Here is a 20481-nt window from a genome sequence, read left to right on the forward strand (position 1 = left end):
GCTCTATTTGCAGGAGGAACAAAGTCCCAAGTTTCCCTCATAGCCCTTGGATCAAAAGCAAATCAATGGCTGAGATAATTCCGCCGAGTTCATTGGACCTCCGATCATGATTCAGTCATATCTCTCTGTAGGAATAAGATATTGATTTGATTCCAAATCCTACAGAAACTAGACTCAAATACCTTTATTTCCATATAAAGTAGGTCTTCTAACTCGATCGGAGCTATCCAGGGGAGTGATAGGAGCACAAAGTGTGACGTTCTGAATGTGTTTATGCCCTATTCTTACTCTTTGTTACCGCTTATATAGTATATTTTAGTTTCTTTTGTATGAATAAGTGTCTAGGTAGAGCTTATATCAATTATGAATGAATTGATGATCAAATCGTGCTAAGTGTTAAGAATCCTTGTTGAGATATGCTTCATTGTTCGAGTAGGATTCATCCGTGTGTATTTCTTTGTTTCTAACATACTTATTCTTATTAGGAAATACAAATCCATGTTGGAGAAGAAAAGCAATCCTAGTTCCACAAGGAAAGAGAAGAAAATACACTTAAAAGCCCAATCCATTCAAGAATCAAAATGCTGTCAATATTCGTAGTCCAACTTCGACGGGCTCCCCTGGATAGCTCCGATCGAGTTAGAAGACCTACTTTATATGGAAATAAAGGTATTTGAGTCTAGTTTCTGTAGGATTTGGAATCAAATCAATATCTTATTCCTACAGAGAGATATGACTGAATCATTGATCGGAGGTCCAGTGAACTCGGCGGAATTATCTCAGCCATTGATTTGCTTTTGATCCAAGGGCTATGAGGGAAACTTGGGACTTTGTTCCTCCTGCAAATAGAGCACAAATATGTATCAGAATGTCCATAAATCCCAGCACCAAAGAATGTCAAAGAAGGCATGCAGCAAATTAAATGAGAAGAGGCAAGAAAGTCAAAGAAGGCATGCAGCAAATTTAATGAGGAGAGGTAAGAAAAATCAAACATGGCTGCAACAATTAAGACTTTTGCTGGCTCCCTAATTCAAAGGAAGAAATTTGTGCAAAAGAAATCAGCAATAAAGAAGGAAGAAGATATGTAATTAATGCAAAAGATATGCAATCCTTATAGAAATCAGAATTCTGCAGTGCAGATCATCCATCTTTGACGGGCTCCCCTGGACAGCTCAAAATGATTGAGAAATGTACCTTATATGGATGAAAAGCCACGGAAGTCTAGTTGAAATTGCCAGTTGGAATCATCTCAATATCTATTTTCTAGAGAAAGTTATGGCTACAACAAGGGACAAAGGTCAAATCTGCCGAATCTAGGAAACCTCAACCAATTTGGTTTCAACTTTGTGGACTTTGTGGCCATCCTCCCTTGGGTTTCTTCCTCTATATATAGCACCTCAATTCCACAGAAACATATCATCAACCTTGTGCACATACTAGCCAAAGCTCTACCAAATTTCATACTCACCCATCCAAGAAATCCTAAAACCGATTCCACCATTCTCCACCAATCCTTAGCCTTCAAGCACGCTTGTGAAGAGGTTTCATCCCCTTGGAAAGCCACGGCTACACCTTGTGAGATCGCTTGATTGATAAAGTGTAACCATGATTCTCTCTATGTTTATTTCGGTTTTTGGTTTTTCTTGTTCTTGGTTGTGTATGTGTTTTGGTCATTGTAAACTTGTTTCAATTTTGTCTATAAGATAGTTACTTGTTTCAAATTATATAAAGTTTCGATTTTAGGTTTGTAGTTCTATGATTTTAGTTTATGCCGTGACATGTCTTTGTGTGATTTCGAGAGTATCTATGTGTTATGTATACGCTTGTAGCATGATATTTAGGTTGTTGGATTTATGACTTGTGCTATGAATATGTTTATCTTTTCTATGTGATTTTCGGAATTGCATGATTGGGGGTTAAGTAGGTGACATGCTTAATGAATTCAATATGCGTGGCTTTGAAGTTTCATAGTAGGATAAGTATGTTAGATTTCGATTAAGACCGCTTGGAATGAATCGAATGTGTTAAGTGTCTATGTGTTTAGGTTACTGCTTAGGACCCTAATTGCATGATCCAACCTTAGTTATTCATGATAGTGTCTCGGCAAGACTGTTAAAGGAGGACTAGAATCTGATTTTCGTTAGCTTTGTATGATTTGTTTTGGTAATATATTATGTGTTGGTTGGTTGATCACATGTATATATTAGTTTAGGTTTTATTTTCTGTTTTTATCTTTCAACCCGATCCTATATATCAAACTCTTTTAAACACTCATGAATTCGTTGTTAAATGTTTGTGATTCTTTACCCTGGTTGGATCCCCGGTTTGTGAACGATACCCTCTTGCTTTATACTACTAACGATGCTTACAGGGTTAATATTGATCTCGAGTAATCGAACCGATCAGGGAGCCCGTCGAAGTTGGACTATGAATATTGACAGCATTTTGATTCTTGAATGGATTGGGCTTTTAAGTGTATTTTCTTCTCTTTCCTTGTGGAACTAGGATTGCTTTCCTTCTCCAACATGGATTTGTATTTCCTAATAAGAATAAGTATGTTAGAAACAAAGAAATACGAAAGGATGAATCCTACTCGAACAAGGAATAATATCTCAACAAGGATTATTAACACTTAGCACGATTTCATCATCAATTCACTCATAATTGATATAAGCTCTACCCAGACACTTATTCTTACAAAAGAAACTAAAACATACTAAATAAGAGGTAACAAAGAGTAAGAATAGGGCATAATCACATTAAGAACGTCACACTTTGTGCTCCTATCAAAGTGTGAGAGTGTGTTTCTTTCAAACTGTGTCTCTTTTCATCGTTTGCGTATCTTTACTATTCCAATTGTGTATCTTTATATCGTTTGCGTATCTTTACTATCCCAATTGTGTATCTTTTCATTTCTCGTTTGAGTATCTTTCTGTAAGGCTTCTGATGCGAGTTTCTATTGTATTTGAGATTTTTGCAAGTGTGGGAGTGTGTTTCTTTCAAACTGAGTATCTTTACATCGTTTGCGTATCTTTACTATTCCAATTGTGTATCTTTTCATTTCTCGTTTGAGTATCTTTCTGTAAGGCTTTCTGATGCGAGTTTCTATTGTATTTGAGATTTTTGCAAGTGTGGGAGTGTGTTTCTTTCAAACTGAGTATATTTACATCGTTTGCGTATCTTTACTATTCCAGTTGTGTATCTTTTCATTTCTCATTTGAGTATCTTTCTGTAAGGCTTCTGATGCGAGTTTCTATTGTATTTGAGATTTTTGCATGTGTGGGAGTGTGTTTCTTTCAAACTGAGTATCTTTACATCGTTTGCGTATCTTTACTATTCCAATTGTGTATCTTTTCATTTCTCGTTTGAGTATCTTTCTGTAAGGCTTTCTGATGCGAGTTTCTATTGAATTTGAGAGTTTTGCAAGTGTGGGAGTGTGTTTCTTTCAAACTGAGTATCTTTACAACGTTTGCGTATCTTTACTATTCCAATTGTGTATCTTTTCATTTCTCGTTTGTGTATCTTTCTGTAAGGCTTCTGATGCGAGTTTCTATTGAATTTGAGAGTTTTGCAAGTGTGGGAGTGTGTTTCTTTCAAACTGAATATATTTACATCGTTTGCGTATCTTTACTATTCCAATTGTGTATCTTTTCATTTCTCGTTTGAGTATCTTTCTGTAAGGTTTCTGATGCGAGTTTCTATTGAATTTGAGAGTTTTGCAAGTGTGGGAGTGTGTTTCTTTCAAACTGAGTATCTTTACATCGTTTGCGTATCTTTACTATTCCAATTGTGTATCTTTACATCGTTTGCGTATCTTTACTATTCCAATTGTGTATCTTTTCATTTCTCGTTTGAGTATCTTTCTGTAAGGCTTCTGATGCGAGTTTCTATTGAATTTGAGAGTTTTGCAAGTGTGGGAGTGTGTTTCTTTCAAACTGAGTATCTTTACATCGTTTGCGTATCTTTACTATTCCAATTGTGTATCTTTACATCGTTTGCGTATCTTTACTATTCCAATTGTGTATCTTTTCATTTCTCGTTTGAGTATCATTCTGTAAGGCTTCTGATGCGAGTTTCTATTGAATTTGAGAGTTTTGCAAGTGTGGGAGTGTGTTTCTTTCAAACTGAGTATCTTTACATCGTTTGCGTATCTTTACTATTCCAATTGTGTATCTTTACATCGTTTGCGTATCTTTACTATTCCAATTGTGTATCTTTTCATTTCTCGTTTGAGTATCATTCTGTAAGGCTTCTGATGCGAGTTTCTATTGTATTTGAGAGTTTTGCAAGTGTGAGAGTGTGTTTCTTTCAAACTGTGTCTCTTTTCATCGTTTGCATATCTTTACTATTCCAATTGTGTATCTTTATATCGTTTGCGTATCTTTACTATCTCAATTGTGTATCTTTTCATTTCTCGTTTGAGTATCTTTCTGTAAGGCTTCTGATGCGAGTTTCTATTGTATTTGAGATTTTTGCAAGTGTGGGAGTGTGTTTCTTTCAAACTGAGTATCTTTACATCGTTTGTGTATCTTTACTATTCCAATTGTGTATCTTTTCATTTCTCGTTTGAGTATCTTTCTGTAAGGCTTCTTTTGCGAGTTTCTATTGAATTTGAGAGTTTTGCAAGTGTGGGAGTGTGTTTCTTTCAAACTGAGTATATTTACATCGTTTGCGTATCTTTACTATTCCAATTGTGTATCTTTTCATTTCTCGTTTGAGTATCTTTCTGTAAGGTTTCTGATGCGTGTTTCTATTGTATTTGAGATTTTTGCAAGTGTGGGAGTGTGTTTCTTTCAAACTCAGTATCTTTACATCGTTTGCGTCTCTTTACTATTCCAATTGTGTATCTTTTCATTTCTCGTTTGAGTATCTTTCTGTAAGGCTTCTGATGCGAGTTTCTATTGAATTTGAGAGTTTTGCAAGTGTGGGAGTGTGTTTCTTTCAAACTGAGTATCTTTACCTCGTTTGCGTATCTTTATTATTCCAATTGTGTATCTTTACTATTCCAATTGTGTATCTTTACATCGTTTGCGTATCTTTACTATTCCAATTGTGTATCTTTTCATTTCTCGTTTGAGTATCTTTCTGTAAGGCTTCTGATGCGAGTATCTGTTGTATTTGAGAGTTTTGCAAGTGTGGAAGTGTGTTTCTTTCAAACTGAGTATCTTTTCATCGTTTGCGTATCTTTACTATTCCAATTGTGTATCTTTATATCGTTTGCGTATCTTTACTATCCCAATTGTGTATCTTTTCATTTCTCGTTTGAGTATCTTTCTGTAAGGCTTCTGATGCGAGTTTCTATTGTATTTGAGATTTTTGCAAGTGTGGGAGTGTGTTTCTTTCAAACTGAGTATCTTTACATCGTTTGCGTATCTTTACTATTCCAATTGTGTATCTTTACATCGTTTGCGTATCTTTACTATTCCAATTGTGTATCTTTTCATTTCTCGTTTGAGTATCTTTCTGTAAGGCTTCTGATGCGAGTTTCTATTGAATTTGAGAGTTTTGCAAGTGTGGGAGTGTGTTTCTTTCAAACTGAGTATCTTTACATCGTTTGCGTATCTTTACTATTCCAATTGTGTATCTTTACATCGTTTGCGTATCTTTACTATTCCAATTGTGTATCTTTTCATTTCTCGTTTGAGTATCAGTCTGTAAGGCTTCTGATGCGAGTTTCTATTGTATTTGAGAGTTTTGCAAGTGTGAGAGTGTGTTTCTTTCCAACTGTGTCTCTTTTCATCGTTTGCATATCTTTACTATTCCAATTGTGTATCTTTATATCGTTTGCGTATCTTTACTATCTCAATTGTGTATCTTTTCATTTCTCGTTTGAGTATCTTTCTGTAAGGCTTCTGATGCGAGTTTCTATTGTATTTGAGATTTTTGCAAGTGTGGGAGTGTGTTTCTTTCAAACTGAGTATCTTTACATCGTTTGCGTATCTTTACTATTCCAATTGTGTATCTTTTCATTTCTCGTTTGAGTATCTTTCTGTAAGGCTTCTTTTGCGAGTTTCTATTGAATTTGAGAGTTTTGCAAGTGTGGGAGTGTGTTTCTTTCAAACTGAGTATATTTACATCGTTTGCGTATCTTTACTATTCCAATTGTGTATCTTTTCATTTCTCGTTCGAGTATCTTTCTGTAAGGTTTCTGATGCTTGTTTCTATTGTATTTGAGATTTTTGCAAGTGTGGGAGTGTGTTTCTTTCAAACTCAGTATCTTTACATCGTTTGCGTATCTTTACTATTCCAATTGTGTATCTTTTCATTTCTCGTTTGAGTATCTTTCTGTAAGGCTTCTGATGCGAGTTTCTATTGAATTTGAGAGTTTTGCAAGTGTGGGAGTGTGTTTCTTTCAAACTGAGTATCTTTACATCGTTTGCGTATCTTTACTATTCCAATTGTGTATCTTTACTATTCCAATTGTGTATCTTTACATCGTTTGCGTATCTTTACTATTCCAATTGTGTATCTTTTCATTTCTCGTTTGAGTATCTTTCTGTAAGGCTTCTGATGCGAGTATCTGTTGTATTTGAGAGTTTTGCAAGTGTGGGAGTGTGTTTCTTTCAAACTGAGTATCTTTTCATCGTTTGCGTATCTTTACTATTCCAATTGTGTATCTTTATATCGTTTGCGTATCTTTACTATTCCAATTGTGTATCTTTTCATTTCTCGTTTGAGTATCTTTCTGTAAGGCTTCTGATGCGAGTTTCTATTGTATTTGAGATTTTTGCAAGTGTGGGAGTGTGTTTCTTTCAAACTGAGTATCTTTACATCGTTTGCGAATATTTACTATTCCAATTGTGTATCTTTTCATTTCTCGTTTGAGTATCTTTCTGTAAGGCTTTCTGATGCGAGTTTCTATTGAATTTGAGAGTTTTGCAAGTGTGGGAGTGTGTTTCTTTCAAACTGAGTATCTTTACAACGTTTGCGTCTCTTTACTATTCCAATTGTGTATCTTTTCATTTCTCGTTTGAGTATCTTTCTGTAAGGTGATAGAGCGTTCGGTTAGAACGTCTATAAAATACCCTGAAAAACATCATCGTTAGTATAGAATAAGCAGGGATCGTTCAGTCCGGGGAATCAAAAGGGCCTCAACACTTATCATGTTATTGGGGGATTTGATTTGGATTCTAAAACTACAACTTAAAATAAATCCTAAATTACTTATATACAATTGATCAACCACTCATCACATAACCAAAACACGAATTCTACTCAAGAAACATGTATGACATGCATAGAACAACATATAGGCAGCAAGTATTTTCGATTCTTCTTAAGTCCATTTCAATTCTAATTCTAATTAGAGTCCGAAGCGGTTCGTCTAATCGTTAAGACTTCTTAATTATTTAGAATCAACGAAGCGTTCAATCCTAAACATATGCTAAAGAGAGTTCAACATAACGAAGCGTCTAGTTAAACAACAAAGTAGCACATAAGCACATTAAGTCGAATTGGAGACATGTTACACAAGCATGGCGTCACTCATCTTGATTAAACATGCAAATTCCTAGAACTATCACAGCCCTATATAAGTATCCGTAATTGAAACACGAAGCGCATATTCAATCAATGAACACGTTGGTGAATGAAATCGCAACCTTAGGAGAACCATGGCCTTGGCTTCCTCAAGCATTGATTTAGATGTACAAATTCAAGGAATTAAGTGAAATAAAACCTAAATAAAAATCGGAAATCCTACTGCCCATAGATGCTACACACGGATTCATACATCTTTCATGAGTTTATACAATCAAAACATAAAACCAAATAAGTCTGAATTTATGCTCTTCATATATAAAACCGAAAATAACATCCAATGATTCATACAATAAATTCAAAATTTGCAGAAAACCAAAAGAAAATTTACAAGCCATGGATGAATCACACATTATAAACCTTGAAGGAAGGAGGAAGATGAATTCGGTGGTGGAAGAGGCAAGAGGATGGCACGGCAAAGATGGAGATGGATGAAGATTTTGGCTCGAATTTTCTGGGTATTCTTGGGCAGCAATTCGGCTGTGTTTATGAGAGAATGGTGATCATGAATTGTGAGGGAGGCTATGCCTTTTATAGAGGAAGGAGGAGAGGAGGGGCTGCTAGGGTTTTGAATGGGCTGATCCATGTATGCACGGCTGAGATTTCTTCTTTTTAATTGGATCTAATGGCTGCCCTTCTTTTCCTTGTAGAATAAGATCTTATCTCCTTGTTTCTCTAGGGTTAGCATGGCATGGGCTGGGCTCCTTCTCCTTGAATTCTCTCTTAAAATTCAAAATTAATTCCCTTTAAATCCTGAATGGTAGCTCGGCATTGATCTTCTTTATTCCTTGAATTATCTCTTCAAATCTGAAAATAAGAAAAGAAAATCAATAGTAAGAGATAATACATTTCGAAAATCATGTCCTAATCTAGATATTTTTTTTCTTAAAAAGACACATGTAATAGATGAGCTCAACTAGATTAGGAAAGTTTCTAATTTACAAAAAGGAAACTTACTAGAATAAGTAAGTTACTAGAACAAGAAAGTTCATTTAGGAAAGTTTCGTAATAAGAGTTTGAGTTCAAGTAGGACTTTCCAAAATGGTACGTTTCCTAGTCTAACAAAGATTCCTAATGCCAACAGGACTCTCAACATATCACCAATGCGACCAAAACGTAGATAGATGAAGACTCCTAATCCAACTAGGTTTCCTAGTCCTATAAGGATTCCTACTCAAACTAGGACTCTAGACCAATTCTTCGTTTTTAGCTCGTTTAAGTACAAATACACATCCTATTGTGACTCAATGACTCGATATTACAACAATAAGGGTTAAGCAAAGTACAAATGGAGGTAAAAACATATTAAGAACGTAGCACAAAGTGCTCGTATCATAAGGCTTTCTGATGCGAGTTTCTATTGTATTTGAGAGTTTTGCAAGTGTGGGAGTGTGTTTCTTTCAAACTGAGTATCTTTACATCGTTTGCGTATCTTTACTATTCCAATTGTGTATCTTTACATCGTGTGCGTATCTTTACTATTCCAATTGTGTATCTTTTCATTTCTCGTTTGAGTATCTTTCTGTAAGGCTTTCTGATGCGAGTTTCTATTGAATTTGAGAGTTTTGCAAGTGTGGGAGTGTGTTTCTTTCAAACCGAGTATCTTTACATCGTTTGCGTATCTTTACTATTCCAATTGTGTATCTTTACATCGTTTGCGTATCTTTACTATTCCAATTGTATATCTTTTCATTTCTCGTTTGAGTATCTTTCTGTAATGCTTTCTGATGCGAGTTTCTATTGAATTTGAGAGTTTTGCAAGTGTGGGAGTGTGTTTCTTTCAAACTGAGTATATTTACATCGTTTGCGTATCTTTACTATTCCAATTGTGTATCTTTTCATTTCTCGTTTGAGTATCTTTCTGTAAGGCTTCTGATGCGAGTTTCTATTGTATTTGAGATTTTTGCAAGTGTGGGAGTGTGTTTCTTTCAAACTGAGTATCTTTACATCGTTTGCGTATCTTTACTATTCCAATTGTGTATCTTTTCATTTCTCGTTTGAGTATCTTTCTGTAAGGCTTCTGATGCGAGTTTCTATTGAATTTGAGAGTTTTGCAAGTGTGGGAGTGTGTTTCTTTCAAACTGAGTATCTTTACATCGTTTGCGTATCTTTACTATTCCAATTGTGTATCTTTTCATTTCTCGTTTGAGTATCTTTCTGTAAGGCTTCTTTTGCGAGTTTCTATTGAATTTGAGAGTTTTGCAAGTGTGGGAGTGTGTTTCTTTCAAACTGAGTATCTTTACATCGTTTGCGTATCTTTACTATTCCAATTGTGTATCTTTTCATTTCTCGTTTGAGTATCTTTCTGTAAGGCTTCTGATGCGAGTTTCTATTGTATTTGAGAGTTTTGCAAGTGTGGGAGTGTGTTTCTTTCAAACTGTGTATCTTTTCATCGTTTGCGTATCTTTACTATTCCAATTGTGTATCTTTATATCGTTTGCGTATCTTTACTATTCCAATTGTGTATCTTTTCATTTATCGTTTGAGTATCTTTCTGTAAGGCTTCTTGATAGGAACACAAAGTGTGACGTTCTTAATGTATATATGCCCTATTCTTATGCTTTGTTACTTCTTATTTAGTTGTTTTAGGTTCATATTTGTTATAGGTATGTTTAAAGTAGAGCTATTTCGATTTTAGATGATTTGATGATGAAATTGTGCTAAGTGTTAGAACTCCTGATTGTGTTAGGATTCCTTACTCGACTAGGACTCTACTTTCCTATTTTCATTCTTTCCTATTCCTTAATCGACGATTTCTTTTCAGGAAAGACAAATCATATTTGGAAAGAAAGGAGAGTTGCCGAGTTGCATTCCTAGTTGAACAAGGAAATCATATTCGAGTTGAAGAAGGAGAAGAGGAGGCCGGCCTAGCTACTCCTAGTTGGACCAAGAGATTGCCGTGCAGCCCTTAAAGAGATCTCCCTATTGGACTTGGTTTCCTACATCAAGTTGGATATGGAGTACATAAATCAAATCCATAACAAAGAGGATTTCAGTTTCCCAATTGGATTCTATTTCCTTTTGGCACGGCAAGAAGGCTTCCTAGACCTCTATATATAGAGGCCGGCCTCTCCATTCAGCAACATCATCAACCTTATACACAAACACAGCCATAGCTCTGCCGAATTCATCCTTCACCATTCCAAGAAATCCTAAAACCGATTCCATCATTCCTCACCTATCAATAGCCTTCAAACACGCTTGTGAAGAAGGTTTCATCCATAGAAGTCTCAGCTACTGATAGGAGCACAAAGTGTGACGTTCTTAATGTGATTATGCCCTATTCTTACTCTTTGTTACCTCTTATTTAGTATGTTTTAGTTTCTTTTGTAAGAATAAGTGTCTAGGTAGAGCTTATATCAATAATGAGTGAATTGATGATGAAATCGTGCTAAGTGTTAATAATCCTTGTTGAGATATGATTCCTTGTTCGAGTAGGATTCATCCTTTCGTATTTCTTTGTTTCTAACATACTTATTCTTATTAGGAAATACAAATCCATGTTGGAGAAGGAAAGCAATCCTAGTTCCACAAGGAAAGAGAAGAAAATACACTTAAAAGCCCAATCCATTCAAGAATCAAAATGCTGTCAATATTCATAGTCCAACTTCGACGGGCTCCCCTGGATAGCTCCGATCGAGTTAGAAGACCTACTTTATATGGAAATAAAGGTATTTGAGTCTAGTTTCTGTAGGATTTGGAATCAAATCAATATCTTATTCCTACAGAGAGATATGACTGAATCATTGATCGGAGGTCCAATGAACTCGGCGGAATTATCTCAGCCATTGATTTGCTTTTGATCCAAGGGCTATGAGGGAAACTTGGGACTTTGTTCCTCCTGCAAATAGAGCACAAATATGTATCAGAATGTCCATAAATCCCAGCACCAAAGAATGTCAAAGAAGGCATGCAGCAAATTAAATGAGAAGAGGCAAGAAAGTCAAAGAAGGCATGCAGCAAATTTAATGAGGAGAGGTAAGAAAAATCAAACATGGCTGCAACAATTAAGACTTTTGCTGCCTCCCTAATTCAAAGGAAGAAATTTGTGCAAAAGAAATCAGCAATAAAGGAGGAAGAAGATATGTAATTAATGCAAAAGATATGCAATCCTTATAGAAATCAGAATTCTGGCAGTGCAGATTATCCATCTTTGACGGGCTCTCCTGGACAGCTCAAAATGATTGAGAAAATGTACCTTATATGGATGAAAAGCCACGGAAGTCTAGTTGAAATTGCCAGTTGTTATCATCTCAATATCTATTTTCTAGAGAAAGTTATGGCCACAACAAGGGACAAAGGTCAAATCTGCCGAATCTAGGAAACCTCAACCAATTTGGTTTCAACTTTGTGGACTTTGTGGCCATCCTCCCTTGGGTTTCTTCCTCTATATATAGCACCTCAATTCCACAGAAACATATCATCAACCTTGTGCACATACTAGCCAAAGCTCTACCAAATTTCATACTCACCCATCCAAGAAATCCTAAAACCGATTCCACCATTCTCCACCAATCCTTAGCCTTCAAGCACGCTTGTGAAGAGGTTTCATCCCCTTGGAAAGCCACGGCTACACCTTGTGAGATCGCTTGATTGATAAAGTGTAACCATGATTCTCTCTATGTTTATTTCGGTTTTTGGTTTTTCTTGTTCTTGGTTGTGTATGTGTTTTGGTCATTGTAAACTTGTTTCAATTTTGTCTATAAGATAGTTACTTGTTTCAAATTATATAAAGTTTCGATTTTAGGTTTGTAGTTCTATGATTTTAGTTATGCCGTGACATGTCTTTGTGTGATTTCGAGAGTATCTATGTGTTATGTATACGCTTGTAGCGTGATATTTAGGTTGTTGGATTTATGACTTATGCTATGAACATGTTTATCTTTTCTATGTGATTTTCGAAATTGCATGATTGGGGGTTAAGTAGGTGACATGCTTAATGAATTCAATATGCATGGCTTTGAAGTTGCATCGTAGGATAAGTATGTTAGATTTCGATTAAGACCGCTTGGAATGAATCGAATGTGTTAAGTGTCTATGTGTTTAGGTTACTGCTTAGGACCCTAATTGCATGATCCAACCTTAGTTATTCATGATAGTGTCTCTGCAAGACTGTTAAAGGAGGACTAGAATCTAATTTTCGTTAGCTTTGTATGATTTGTTTTGGTAATGTATTATGTGTTGGTTGGTTGATCACATGTATATATTAGTTTAGGTTTATTTTATGTTTGATCCGAAATATATTCCAAAATCCTCAAACTCTTATGAATTCGTTGTTAAATGTTTGTGATTCTATGCCCTGGTTGGATCCCCGGTTTGTGAACGATACCCTCTTGCTTTATACTACTAACGTGCTTACAGGGTTAATATTGATCTCGAGTAATCGAACCGATCAGCTACACTTGTGGATTGCTTGATTTATAAAGTGTAACCATGATTCACTCTTGTTTAAATTCGGTTTTGGTTTTATTCTTGTTCTTGGATGAATCTTGCGATTTGTGTAGTGTAATCTTGTATCAATTTTGTCTATGAAATAGCTACTTGATTCAATTTATATAGAGGATTCGAAAATTGTTTTGGTTTTATGAAATTCTGTTTTTGGTTTCTGCCGAATGTATGTATGATCAATTTTCGATATCTATGTGTTATGACTATGCTTGTAGCATGATATTTAGGTTGTTGGATTAAAGACTTATGCTAAGAACATGTTTATTCTTGTTTATGTGGTTTTCGAATTGCATGGTTGTTGGTTAAGTAAGTGACATACTTGATGAATTCAATGTGCATGGCTTTGGAATTACATGATGAAGATGAACATGTTAGATTTCGATTATGGCTGCTTGGTTTTGATCGAATGTGTTAAGTGTCTATGTGTTTAGGTTACTGCTTAGAACCCTAAATGCATGATCCATCCATGATTGCTCAATATATGTCTCGGCATGATGCTAATAGGAAGACATAGAACTTGTTTCGATTCCCTTTGTGTGAGTTGTTTTGGTGATTGTTTATGTGTTGGTTGGTTGATCACATGTATATATTAGTTTAGGTTTTATTTACTGTTTTTATGATTCAATCCAAAATCTATATCAAACCTTAAAACCTTTATGAATTCGTGTAAGTATTGTGATCCTAAGCCCTGGCTGGATCCCCGGTTTGTGAACGATACCCTCTTGCTTTATATTACTATGATGTGTTCAGGGTTAAATATTGATGTCGAGTAATCGAGCATTCATCAAATGGCGCCGTTGCCGGGGATCCATTAGAGATGGATCCCTAACTTTTACTACGAATTCATTGTGAATATTGTACATTTGTATATTCTTATTCTTATTTCGTGTAACATATAGTAATGTAACTTAGGTTGTTGTTTTGGTGCTTGAGTGAATGATTGTTGTAGGTTGTAAATCGAACGGAATAGGTAAAGTCCCTTTTGTTAATATTAGCCTTAACCCTTCATGCTAGCTCTCGAGTTTGCATGAGGTCGAGGGCGGCTTTTATTAACACTTGGAGATTTGTCTAACACATGAGGTGAAGTCCAGCTGAGTAAGGGGCACGCTCTTTTATTACTCTGGTGCATGGGACTAAAATTGGATCTCAGAGAACTACTGACTGACATACATCTCGGTGATGGAGTCGATAGGGAGTTCGCTCTCCGTAGTTCAACAAATGAGTCCTACCATGTTCACTATCTCTGATTGAGCTAAAGGCCTTCTGAACAAAGACTTGATCTTGTGTCTAGGCATCCATACTTAGGCCGCACGTCCACCTTGATTTACAACTTAGAATCAATCGATCGTTCAAGCATTGAAATAGCACAAAGAACTTGTGAATTGTATGAACTTGTGAAAACGTAAAGAACTAACACTTGTAAACTTGACATAGTTGCCGTGTCCTTCCCCTTAAGTGTGCGTGTGTATGACTAAGGGAAGGCACGAATTTTATGTATCCATTATGTATTCTTCATGGCTAACTCGTTACCTTTCATATAAACAGGTACTATGCATGTCCGAATTTTCTAAGAAGACACAAGAGCTCAAGGATCGAATTCAAGCACTTAGAGATTTAAACAACTCTTTCATAAGTAGACCTTTAAATTTCGAAACATCTCCAAGCAATTCAATCTTAAACTCTTCACTTAGATCAGAAGAAGAGGAAGATCTGTCCTTTCCCTTCGTCTTCAATTCAGACTTAGACACAATTGCGGGCCGTGACATAATTCCTGTTGGTGCTCCAATGGCACTCAAGAATGCATTCATTCCTACCACCCCGGAATCACCCTCATGCATTGCCTTCACTCCACCTAATGAAGCTAACTTCTCCATTCCTGTTCAATTGCTTGGGCAGCTGCCTAAGTACTCTGGTTCATCAATGGAAGACCCTAATGTTCACCTTAGGGAGTTCTTGGACATTTGCAAGCTCCAATCGATTCATCACCTTTCTCAAGAAGGCTTGAGGTTGCTTTTGTTTCCATTTACCCTTAAGGATGATGCTAAACGTTGGTTGTATTCTTTGCCTGCAGGAATCATCACTACATGGGACGAAATGACTAGGAGGTTCTTGAAGCAATTCTTCCCTGCTCAACTCACGAAAAGACTTAGGAGGGAGATTCAGAACTTCACTCAAAAAGATGGTGATTCACTCTATGAGGCTTGGGAGGAATTTCAGGAACTACAAAGGAAGTGCCCTCACCATGGTATTTCGTTGGATGACTTGGTGCAATTCTTCTATGAAGGACTCGACACCACCAATAAGAGCATGGTGGACTCGGCATGTGGCTGCACATTCATGAACAAAACCGGTCAAGAAGCTTACACCTTGATTGATGAATTGGCTGACAACAACCGCCAATTTAGTACCAAGGAGAAGAGAGGAAGCAAGAGCCGTGGGGTGTATGATGTTGATGCAAGGAATCAGATGGCGACTTTAGAAAGGAAGCTTGACGTGCTAGTCAAGGCATTCAATGGTTCGAGCATCAACCCTCAAGCATGTGGCATTTGTTCTTTCAAGGATCACACGACTGACAATTGTCCAAATGGTGCAATGACTGAAGAAGAGTTGAACTTTATGGGGCAACAAAGGCCTAGGTATGATCCATATTCGAACACATACAACCCTGGACTTAGAGATCATCCAAATTTTCGTTGGAGCAACAATGCTCAACCATCCAATGCTCAAGATCAAGGACCTCGTCCTTCAGGTTTGTTTGTGAGGCCTCAGGTACCTCAAGGTTCTGCTCCCTGATAGAGCGTTCGGTTAGAACGTCTATAAAATACCCTGTAAAACATCATCGTTAGTATAGAATAAGCAGGGATCGTTCAGTCCGGGGAATCAAAAGGGCCTCAACACTTATCATGTTATTGGGGGATTTGATTTGGATTCTAAAACTACAACTTAAAATAAATCCTAAATTACTTATATACAATTGATCAACCATTCATCACATAAACAAAACACGAATTTCACTCAAGAAACATGTATGACACGCATAGAACAACATATAGGCAGCAAATTATTTCGATTCTTTCTAAGTCCATTTCAATTCCAATTCTAATTAGAGTCCGAAGCGGTTCATCTAATCGTTAAGACTTCTTATTTATCTAGAATCAACGAAGCGTTCAATCCTAAACATATGCTAAAAAGAGTTCAACATAACGAAGCGTACTAGTTAAACACAAAGTAGCACATAAGCACATTAAGTCGAATTGGAGACATGTAAGCAAGCATGGCGTCACTCATCTTGATTAAGCATGCAAATTCCTAGAACTATCACAGCCCTATATAAGTATCCATAATTGAAACACGAAGCGCATATTCAATCGAAGAACACTTTGGTGAATTAAATCGCAACCCTAGGAGAACCATGGCCTTGGCTTCCTCAAGCATTGATTTAGATGTACAAGTTCAAGGAACTAATTGAAATAAAACCTAAAATTATTTCGAAACCTACTGCCCCTATGTCATTATACACAGCAAACATACAAATCTCATGAATTCATACAATCAAAACATAAAACCAAAGAAGTCTGAATTTATGTTCTTCATATATAAAACCGAAAATCACATCCAAGAATTCATACAATGAAATCGAAAATTGCAGAAAACCAAAAGAAAAATTACAAGACATGGATGAATCACACTTTAAAAACCTTCTAGGATTCGGCAAGAATGGATTCGATTTGGGAGAGGAGGAAGATGAGCACGGCTTGGTGGTGATGGATGAAGGTTTTTGGCTTGAATTTTCTGGATGGATTTTGGCAGAATTTCGGCTGTGTTTATGAGAGAATGGAGATGAAAAATATGAAGGGAGGCCGAGCTATATATAGAGGAATGGGGAGAGGAGTTGCACGGCTTTGGGCTGGACTTGGGGTGACTTGATAACCTAGTCTCTCTCTTATCTTCATGCCGTCCTCTCTCTTCATCTTACATTTTAATCATGGTAAGGCTTGATCTTTGAAATATACACGGACTCCCTTTCTTCTAGGGCACATGGCTGAATGGCTTGCATGGCTTCACAATTAAATCTTCCTACCTTTTAATTATCCTCACAGCACTTTATCTTCATGGCATGCACGTCTCTTTGTTTATCTCTTCCCAATCTTATTTCAACTTGGACTCCTTGATTATTGCTGCATGGCTTCCTCACGGCTCCTTCAAAGACTCATTAATTATCTCTTCTTCTTATCTCCTTCTTTCCCTCTTCATTCAATTATATCCACGGCAAGGACTCTTTAATTCTCCTTCATGTGAAACCCACGGCTCCTTAATTTTCTGTTTGTTATCTTCTTCTTTCTTTGCACGGCTATGACTCTTTTTCCTCTTGAACTATCTCTTACTTTAATTCTGAAAATAAAATAAATACAAGATAATTCATCGAATAAGTAAGTTACTAGAATATGAAATTTCAATTAGGAAAGTTACGGTATAAGAGTTTGAGTTCAAGTAGGACTCTCCCAAATGATACGTTTCCTAGTCTAACAAGGATTCCTAGTGCAAACATGACTCTCAAGATATCACCAATGCGACCAAAACGTAGAAAGATGAAGACTGCTAATCCAACTAGGTTTCCTAGTCCTATAAGGATTCCTACTCAAACTAGGACTCTAGACCAATTCTTCGTTTTTAACTCGTTTAAGCACAAAGACACATCCAATACCGTCCAAGACTCCCATTGTGACTCAATGACTCAATATTACAACAATAAGGGTTAAGCAAAGTACAAATAGAGGTAAAAACATATTAAGAACGTAGCACAAAGTGCTCCTATCACTCCCTTTAACTCTAATGTTCATGGTGGTTCGAATAATGCATCTTCACCTAACTATGATGAACTTTTGAAGTCTCTTGCTCAAGGGCAACAAAATCTAAACTCTGCTACTCAAGCTTTAGTTACAGGTCAACAAGCTCATTCTAAGGACATAACCGAGCTTAAGAAGCAGATGGGACAAGTGATCGATTTCATGGGCAAGATCCATGAAGGAGGGAAGTTGCCAAGCCAAACTGAGCCTAATCCGAACGTAAAGGCCATGGTGACGCGAAGTGGGCGGATCTTGGATGCTCCATTGCAGCAATACAAGAAGGCCGTGCCTTCTAAAGGTAAGGAGGCCGAGAATTACAATGTCAAAGACTTAGAGAAGGACCCTGCCTCCTCTAAAGCCAATGGTGCCGTGCCTCTACCAAAAGAAGATCATGCCGTGCATGCCAAAGGTAAGGATCCTAGCTCTAGTGGTTTGGTTTCAACTAATGATCTTCCTCGTGTTCCCTTCCCTAGTAGATTTGCAAAGCAAAAGAAGGATGACTCTGATCAAGCCATGCTCGACATTTTCAAGAAGGTGGAAGTGAACATGCCTCTTATTGAATGCATACAACAAAATCCTAAGTATGCTAAGTTTTTGAAAGAATTGTGCACCAACAAGAGGATGACTCGAGAGAAGGAGGTTGTTACAATGAGTGAGACGGTTTCTGCCGTGCTCCAAAGGAAGCTACCACCAAAGCTTAAGGATCCAGGGAGTTTTTCTATCCCTTGTACAATCGGAAACATGACATTTGGAAAGATAATGTTAGACTTAGGTGCATCTATTAATGTAATGCCGCACTATATCTATGAGAACCTAGGTCTAGGTGATTTGAAACGTGATAATGTTGTGATTCGATTGGCTGATTGTTCCAACAAAGTCCCTTTGGGCTATGTTGAAGATGTTCTTGTGCAGGTTTCGAGCTTGATCTTTCCTGCCGACTTCTATGTCATTGACATGGAGGCAACGGAGGCAGATGACAAGGAGGTTCCTATCTTGTTAGGCCGCCCCTTCATGAGGACTGCACGAACAAAAATAGATGTGTTTAGTGGATCACTCACCTTTGAGTTCGATGGTGAAGTGATTAGCTTCAACATCTTTGAAGCTATGAGGTATCCTCTTTCGGAGTTAAGTGATTGTTTTTCAGTTGACATACTTGATTCCCTTGCAGATAACTATCTAGATACCTTGACAAATGACGAGTTGGCACTCACCATTGCCCAAGGGGCCGGATTTACAAGTGATAGCTCAAACATTTCGGTGCTAGAAGCTAAGGATGCCGTGCCATCTTTCATTCATGAAAACGTGACCTCTCTTGAGGTTGCACGTGAGGTAAGCTTTGTCTCTCCTAGTCCAATTCTCTTAACTACTAACAAGAATCTTCCTTCTGTGGTGCAAGCTCCGAAGCTTGATCTTAAGGTTCTTCCGGACCACTTGAAGTATGCGTTTTTAGGAGAAGAGGATACATTGCCCGTGATCATTTCATCTGCACTAAATGAGGAGCAAGAAGAGAGATTGATTGAAGTGTTGAAGAGACACAAGACGGCAATAGGATGGACCTTAGCCGACATCAAGGGGATAAGTCCTACCATGTGTGTGCATCGAATATTGCTAGAAGATGGTGCCAAACCAACCAAGGAAGGTCAGAGACGCCTTCACCCACCAATGATGCAAGTTGTAAAGGATGAAATCACCAAGTTGCACGATTGTGGCATGATCTACCCCATCTCGGATAGTAGGTGGATCTCACCTATTCAAGTTGTGCCAAAGAAGTCAGGCATCACGGTGGTGAAGAACAAGGACAACGAGTTGGTGCCTCAAAGGACAGTGACCGGTCATAGAGTATGTATTGACTATAGGAAGCTCAATGCAACAACAAGGAAGGATCACATGCCATTACCATTCATTGATCAAATGCTTGAGAGGTTAGCTGGTCACTCTTTCTATTGTTTCCTTGATGGATATAGTGGATACAACCAAATAAGTGTTGCAGAAGAAGATCAAGAGAAGACTACGTTCACATGCCCTTTTGGTACGTTTGCTTATCGTCGCATGCCTTTTGGTTTATGCAACGCCCCAGGTACGTTTCAACGTTGTATGTATCACATTTTCTCTGAGTATATTGGTTCTAAAATTGAAGTTTTCATGGATGATTTTTCTGTCTATGGTGAAGATTTCGAAACTTGTTTAGAAAATGTTGAACTTGTGCTTAAACGTTGTGAAGAAACTAACTTGGTTTTGAATTGGGAAAAGTGTCACTTTATGGTCACGCAAGGCATTGTCTTAGGTCATATTGTTTCATCTAGAGGAATTGAGGTTGATAAGTCTAAAATAGATCTTGTGCGTCACTTACCCCTCCCCACAAGTGTGAGGGATGTTCGATCATTTCTTGGACATGCAGGTTTCTATCGTAGGTTTTGATCGGTTCGATTACTCGAGATCAATATTAACCCTGTAAGCATCGTTAGTAGTATAAAGCAAGAGGGTATCGTTCACAAACCGGGGATCCAACCAGGGCATAGAATCACAAACATTTAACAACGAATTCATAAGAGTTTAAAAGGTTTGATATAGATTCGGATTGAGATATAAAAACAGAAAATAAAACCTAAACTAATATATACATGTGATCAACCAACCAACACATAAT

At 37.1% G+C, this 20481-nt stretch overlaps 1 non-coding gene across 1 annotated transcript; it reads right to left on the bottom strand.

Moving 5' to 3' along the window:
* Positions 1–15129: 15129 nt before the first annotated feature.
* Positions 15130–15236, bottom strand: LOC126804952 (small nucleolar RNA R71). The gene has a single exon (XR_007673809.1). It is a non-coding gene; the product is annotated as a small nucleolar RNA R71 (small nucleolar RNA).
* Positions 15237–20481: the final 5245 nt, after the last annotated feature.

The sequence above is a fragment of the Argentina anserina genome, unplaced genomic scaffold (genome assembly GCF_933775445.1).
Source record: "Argentina anserina unplaced genomic scaffold, drPotAnse1.1, whole genome shotgun sequence".
Taxonomy (NCBI): domain Eukaryota; kingdom Viridiplantae; phylum Streptophyta; class Magnoliopsida; order Rosales; family Rosaceae; genus Argentina; species Argentina anserina.